The 8,111-nt window shown below is 37.7% G+C and overlaps 1 pseudogene; it reads right to left on the bottom strand.

Moving 5' to 3' along the window:
* Positions 1-7,107: 7,107 nt before the first annotated feature.
* On the bottom strand, positions 7,108-7,707 carry LOC124961187 (40S ribosomal protein S5-like; annotated as a pseudogene).
* Between the last annotated feature and the right edge of the window lie 404 nt (positions 7,708-8,111).

Below are 8,111 nucleotides of genomic sequence, written 5' to 3'. Positions count from 1 at the left end.
AAAAGAACCAAATTACATTCAGGGGGAAGCCAATACGGATATCAGCAGATTTTTCAATCCAGACCCTAAAAGCTAGAAGGGCCTGGAACAACATTTTTCAAGCTCTGAAAGAAAATGGATGCCAACCAAGAATCTTATACCCAGCAAAACTTACCTTCAATTTGACGATGAAATAAGATCATTCCATGATAAACAAAAGCTAAAAAAATTTACAAAAAGAAAGCCAGCATTACAGAACATTCTCAGCAAAATATTTCATGAGGAAGAGATGAAAAACAAAGAAGCAAACCAGCAAAGGGAGGAATTTTCCTAAAGGAACTGTCAAATAATGAGGAACCAAGATGTGTCAAAAATTTTAAATATGAACCAAATGACTGGGAATACAAATCATATCTCAATAATAACCCTGAATGTTAATGGCCTGAATTCATCAATCAAAAGACATAGACTGGCAGATTGGATTAAAAAGAAAGATCCAACAATATGTTGCCTGCAAGAGACTCACCTCATAGAAAGAGATACCCATAGACTAAAGGTGAAAGGATGGGGAAAAACATACCATGCACATGGACTCAGCAAAAAAGCTGGAGTATCCATCCTCATTTCAGATAATGTGGACTTCAAGCCAATGTTAGTCAGAAGGGATAAAGAAGGACATTTCATACTGCTTAAGGGAAGCATAAATCAGCAAGATATAACAATCATAAACATCTATGCCCCAAACAGTGGCTCATCCAAGTATGTTAAACAAATCCTTCTCAATTTTAGAAACCAAATAGACCATAACACAATAATACTAGGTGATTTTAACACGCCTCTTTCACCACTGGACAGATCTTCCAAACAAAAATTGAACAAAGAAACCATAGATCTCAATAACACAATCAATAATTTAGACTTAACAGACATTTATAGAATATACCATCCAACCAAGAGTGAATACACTTTCTTCTCAGCAGCACATGGATCCTTCTCTAAAATAGACCATATATTATGCCACAAAGCTAATGTCAGCAAATACAAGAAGATAGAGACACTACCTTGTATTCTATCAGATCATAATGGATTGAAGTTACAAATTAATGAAAGAGTAAAAAACAGAAACTACTCCAACACCTGGAGATTAAACAATATGCTACTATATGATGAAAGGATTACAGAAGATATTAGGAAGGAAATTAAAAAATTCTTAGAGATAAACAAGAACAAAGAAACATCGTATCAAAATCTCTGGGACACTATGAAAGCAGTACTTACAGGAAGATTTATTTCATGGAGCGCATTTAATAAAAGAAGTAAAACTCAAAAAACAAATGACCTAACACTACAGCTCAAAGCCCTAGAAAAAGAAGAACAGACCAACACCAAAAGTAGTAGAAGACAGGAAATAGTTAAACTGAGAGCTGAAATCAATGAAATTGAAATGAAAGAAACAATACAAAAAATTGACAAAATAAATAGTTGGTTCTTCGAAAAAATAAACAAAATTGATAAACCTTTAGCCACACTAACAAAGAGAAGACGAGAGAAAACCCAAATCACTAAAATTCGGAATGAACGAGGAAATATCACAACAGACACAACTGAAATACAAAATATAAGTAGAAGCTATTTTGAAAATCTATACTCCAACAAAATAGAAAATTTCGAAGACATCAACAGGTTTCTAGAGACATATGAATTGCCTAAACTGAACGAGGAGGACATACACAATTTAAATGGACCACTTTCAAGTAATGAAATAGAAGAAGTCATCAAAACCCTTCCAAAAAAGAAAAGTCCAGGACCAGATGGGTTCTCAGCCGAGTTCTACAAAACTTTTAAAGAAGAGCTCATTCCAATACTTCTCAAAGTATTCCAGAAAATAGAAGAGGAGGGAACTCTCCCAAACTCATTCTATGAAGCCAATATTACCCTGATACCTAAACCAGACAGAGACACATCAAGGAAAGAAAATTTCAGACCAATATCCTTAATGAACATCGACGCAAAAATTCTAAACAAAATTTTAGCAAATCGCATACAAAAACATATTAAAAAGATAGTGCACCATGATCAAGTGAGTTTCATCCCAGGGATGCAACGTTGGTTCAACATCAGGAAATCAATAAATGTCATTCACCATATCAATAGACTTAAAGTCAAGAATCACATGATTATTTTGATAGATGCATAAAAAGCATTTGATAAAATACAGCACCCCTTCATGCTCAAAACACTAGAAAAAATAGGGATAGTGGGAACATTCCTTAACATTGTAAAGGCCATCTACGCTAAACCCATGGCTAATATCATTCTAAATGGTGAAAAACTGAAAGCATTCCACCTAAAAACTGGAACAAGGCAGGGATGCCCTCTTTCACCACTTCTATTCAATATCGTCCTTGAAACTCTAGCCAGAGCAATTAGACAGACCAAAGAAATTAAAGGGATACGAATAGGAAAAGAAGAACTCAGACTATCCCTATTTGCTGATGATATGATGGTATACATAGAGAAACCAGGAAATTCCACCAGAAAACTTTTAGATCTCATTAGTGAATTCAGTAAAGTAGCGGGATATAAGATCAATGCACATAAATCTAAGGCATTTTTATGCATAAGCGATGAATCTTCAGAAAGAGAAATTAGGAAAACTACCCCATTCACAATAGCTTCGAAAAAAATAAAATACTTGGGAATCAATCTCACAAAAGAGGTGAAAGACCTCTACAATGAGAACTACAGAACACTAAAGAAAGAAATTCAAGAACACCTTAGAAGATGGAAAGATCTCCCATGTTCTTGGATAGGAAGAATTAATATTGTCAAAATGGCCATACTACCAAAAGTGCTATACAGATTCAATGCAATTCCAATTAAAATCCCAATGATGTACCTTACAGAAATAGAGCAAGCATTATGAAATTCATCTGGAAGAATAAAAAACCCAGAATAGCTAAAGCAATCCTTGGCAGAAAGAGTGAAGCAGGGGGTATCGCAATACCAGATCTTCAACTCTACTACAAAGCAATAGTAACAAAAACGGCATGGTATTGGTACCAAAATAGAAAGGTGGATCAATAGTACAGAATAGAGGACACGGACACAAACCCAAATAAATACAATTTTCTCATACTAGACAAAGGGGCCAAAAATATGCAATGGAGAAAAGATAGCCTCTTCAACAAATGGTGCTGGGAGAATTGGAAATCCATATGCAACAGAATGAAACTAAACCCATATCTCTCACCATGCACGAAACTAAACTCAAAATGGATTAAGGACCTCGGAATCAGACCAGAGACCTTGCATCTTATAGAAGAAAAAGTAGGTCCAGAGCTTCAACATGTCGGCTTAGGACCACACTTCCTCAACAGGACTCCCATAGCACAAGAAATAAAAGCAAGAATTAATAACTGGGATAGATTCAAACTAAAAAGCTTTCTCTCAGCAAAGGAAACTATCAGCAATGTGAAGAAAGAGCCTACAGAGTGGGAGAAAATCTTTGCCAATCATACTTCAGATAGAGCGCTAATCTCCAGAATCTATAAAGAACTCAAAAAACTCTACACCAAGAATGTAAATAATCCAACTGACAAATGGGCTAAGGAAATGAATAGACACTTCACAGAAGAAGATCTACAAGCAATCAACAAACATATGGAAAAATGTACAACATCTCTAGTAATAAGAGAAATGCAAATCAAAACCACCCTAAGATTCCATCTCACCCCAATTAGAATGGCAATTATCAAGAATACAAGCAACAACAGGTGTTGGCGAGGATGTGGAGAGAAAGGTACACTCATACATTGCTGGTGGGGCTGCAAATTAGTGCAGCCACTCTGGAAAGCAGTATGGAGATTCCTCAGAAAGCTTGGAATGGAACCACCATTTGACCCAGCTATCCCACTCCTTGGCCTATACCCAAAGGACTTAAAATCAGCATATTACAGAGATACAGCCACATCAATGTTCATAGCTGCTCAGTTCACAATAGCCAGATTGTGGAACCAACCTAGATGTCCTTCAATTGATGAATGGATAAAGAAAATGTGGTATATATATACCATGGAATATTACTGAGCCATAAAGAATGATAAAATTATGGCATTTGCAGGCAAATGGATGAAACTGGAGAATATCATGCTAAGTGAGATAAGCCAATCTCAAAAAACCAAAGGAAGAATGATATCACTAATAAGTGGATGATGACACATAATGGGGGGTGGGAAGGGTTAGTGTTGGGGTTGGAGTTGGGTTTAGGGAGGGGGGCAGGAATGGAGGAAGGAAGGACTGTATAGATGGAGGGGAAGGGTGGGAGGGGAGGGGGGGAAGGGAAAAAATGGCAGAATGAATCAAACAACATTACCCTATGTAAATTTATGATTACACAAATGGTATGCCTTTACGCCATGTACAGACAGAGAAACAACATGTATCCCATTTGTTTACAATTAAAAATATATATATATAAAAAATAAAAAAAAAGGAAACTCAAGTGTTGGAAAGGATGTAGTGAAATTAGAAACTTTATACACTGTTGGGGAGAATGTAAATAATACAATTGCTGTCATGACTATTCAACTCTGCTAGTTCAGGGCAAAAACTGCTATAAATAGGCAAGTATGTATATATAAATTTAATGAGCATGACTGCATTCCAATAAAACTTATTTATGGATACAATAATTTGAATTTCACATGATTCTCATGAGTCACAAAAATATTATTTTGATTTTTTTAACCTATTTAATATACATACATAAAAAACACTCTTAGCTCATGCATGTGCTATACGAAAACAGGCAAAGCCAGATTTGGCCCACTTTTTTTCTTTTTTCTTTTTTTTTTTTTTTTTTGGTTTGGGATGATGTACTCAAAACAGAACGTGTGTGGATGTGTGTATAAGGTACTCAGAGCATTTCATGTTTAGATTTCAGTATTACATCATCTCTCAGTATTATATCATCTTTCAGTATTACATTATCTTTCAGTATTACATCTTTTAGTATTACATCTTTCAGTATTACACACACACACACACAAAAAAAAAAAAACAAACAAACCTGGGTCCTCTTTAAGCACATACTCTTCCTCTGACCACCTTAGCTAAATTTTTCAGTGTTCTCTGTTTTGCCAAAGAGCTAATTTTACCTTTCAGTAAACTTTTATCATACTTCAACTACTATATTTTCAATACATTTCATCCTTTCTAAATGTTAAGTCTTGCACATTTTCTTTGCTAGGAAGCGATAAATGCTTTCAAATTCATATATGGATAAACCTTGCCTTTATTATTAGAAAATGTCAACAACCTAAGCCTGAGGAGATCCCCCTGATCTCTGCATAAGTTACTGGGACTATGTCATTAACAGTCTTCAACAAACTTTAAAAAATAAAGTGCTGACTATTTGACATTTCCCAGTTTTGCTAATATACAAAAGGAACAAGCAGTACTATCAGTACTGGAGGCAGTAGGAGCAGGGACAAGTTGATGAAACATATAAAGTAAGAAAGGGTTCCTAAAATACTGAAGTGTCTGTTCTTCCATTAAACCTGCCTAAACTGAATTCCCGCAGCTCTGAAATTGCTTCCTATGCCTCTATTCAGGAAGGGTAACTACAGGATTAGCGAGGGTGAGCAAGCCACATTAACCCTTGTCAGGAACACTTGGTATTCTCACAAGGCATCTGAAGAGGCACAGATGGTACAGTAACCCTTACATGTGCATCATCTGTGTCTGCTAATCCTGGCATCCCCAGCAACTGAGGAAATGAACAATGTGTAATCATCTACCACGCTACCTGTGGTTCTTTTTTTACATGAGACTGATCTTTGGGATCCTTCTGCTTTTTGCCCAGTAGAGGCCATCTCTGATACAAAAAAGGAGCTTATTTTACATGACAGTACAGAGCAGATAAACATGAAGGGATTTATCCTGGACCAAGTCCATCACTTATGCCTGTCAACCATTGCCAACCTGTAACAAGGGAAGCTATGACATGACAGATTGTTCTTCCAGACTCACCCCAAGTTGTGCAAATATCATCAAGTCAAAGTTTTTCTTTAGGGTCTTAATGATGACCCAATTTTTCATTTTTACTTTATACTATAGAGCCTGGTACCAGAGTCAGACTCAACACATGCTATATATGGATTCTGAGTATTCCACTTAAAGGTGTAGACAGTATGGTGTGTGTAATGTGGAGTGCTTAACACAGTGGGACAGGTGTGGGGGCCCAGGGTCAGCTGGGTGTGATCCCAAGTCCACTGCTTATTGTATTAACCTAACCAACTCACTAATTCTAAACCTCTTCTCATCTGCCAAATGTGAATAACAATGTGTCCCCTCCCTTTCCCCCAGTATTGGACAGCCCAAATGACAAAAGTGAAACTCCCTTGCAAACCATTAAACAGAAGTTATCTTCTTTTTCCCTAAACTCTCCTGCTCAACATGAACAGCTCTCTTCTGTTCAGTTCTTCAGGGTTTGATAAAGAAGTGTGCTTAGTCTATTTCATTTTGTTTCTTAATCACAGCTTCATCTTTGGAGACATAAGGGTCTGACTGTAATTTCTCATGGTTTGGTATCTCTACTAGCTGCCCCTCTTTGCTTTTCCCAGCTCTCCTACCCAACAGTAAATTAGCACATGTGGACACACACATATACATGATTAAAAATATAAGCTCCTAGAATATTTTCTTTGTAGCTATTCTGGAATTGCCTAGCACTTCATTGCTGTTATTCACTATAATAAGCAGCACATCGGCCAACTGCCATTAGAAACGTGTCTGAATGATCCCTATCTATCAAGAAGCTCAGAACCCAATGTATTATATGTAGAAAGTAGATCTAAATGCACTATTTCACTTTTTATATACACAGTATGCTAGTTTATCTACTTTCACAGATTTGGGTCTGTGGCAAACCATCTTTTAGTTTATTTTGCACATTGATTTTCTGTTTTACTAACTAAAAATACCAACATCAAAATGTACAATTATTAAGCAATCTCAAAGATACAAGTGATTTGGTCTTTATTTTTATTTTATTTTATTTTATTTTATTTTATTTTTTGGAGCTGCCCCCAAGGGAAAACAGTTGATTGGTCAGCAGGTCAAAAATCAGCAGTTGGACTTGGCCACACACTCCAGGTCATCCTTCTTGATGGCATAAGTTAGAGGAGCCCTCAGCGGCATCAATGAGTTCATCTGCCAGGCACTCAGCAGTGGTCTTGATGTTCCGGAAGGCAGCCTCTCGGGCTCCTGTGCACAGCATCCAGAGGGCCTGATTCACTCAGCGCAGTGGGTACATGCCCACGGCCTGCCTCCTCACAATGCTAGCTCGCCCGATGCATGTCAAATCCTCCCAGGGGCCACTATTGATGATGGCATTCACCAGGACCTGCAGAGGGTTCTCACCAGTGAGGAGGTGGATGATCTCAAAGGCATGCTTGACGATGCACAGTCATGAGCTTCTTGCCGTTGTTGCGGACATGCATCATCATGGAGTTGATGAGTTGCCACGATGGGGCACTGTGCTTTGCGGAAGCGCTTGGCCGCATAGCACCCTGCACTGTGGGGCAGGTATTTAGCATACTTCTTCACCGCAATGGAATCCTGCAGGGAAATGTCATTGATCTGCACATCAGTGCTCCACTTCCCAAAAAGCTTGATGTCAGGGGTTTCTGCAACTGCAGGTGTGGCCGTCTCCCACTCCGTCATCCTGAGAGCACAGCCGGGGAGCCTTGGTTGTCCCGCGTGCACCACGCGTCACCCTGGCACAGACAGGAAGAGCTGATTTGGTCTTTAAAACAAAACAAAACAAAAAAACACTGTTAATCGACAGTAAGTGCCCTCCATATTGCTCCATTTTTTGTTCTCTTACAGCTCAGTCCTCAACTCCCTTGGTCAAGGGAAATTGCTTAAAAATCATTGAAGCCTATCTCTCCATTCCTATGATGGCTCACATCTAAAGCATTTTACCATATTCTGTACCTCATATAATTCATTAAAATCTCTCCTGTACATATATTTTCCTAATTAAAAAAATATTTCAACTGGTTCACCTTATCCTCTTGAGAATATTTACAAGCGCAAACAAAAAATTGCATCAGTGAAACATGGTT

The sequence above is a fragment of the Sciurus carolinensis genome, chromosome 12 (genome assembly GCF_902686445.1).
Source record: "Sciurus carolinensis chromosome 12, mSciCar1.2, whole genome shotgun sequence".
Lineage (NCBI taxonomy): Eukaryota > Metazoa > Chordata > Mammalia > Rodentia > Sciuridae > Sciurus > Sciurus carolinensis.
The sequence above is the reverse complement of the archived record's forward strand: the minus strand, read 5'-3'. Positions and strand labels throughout refer to the sequence as shown.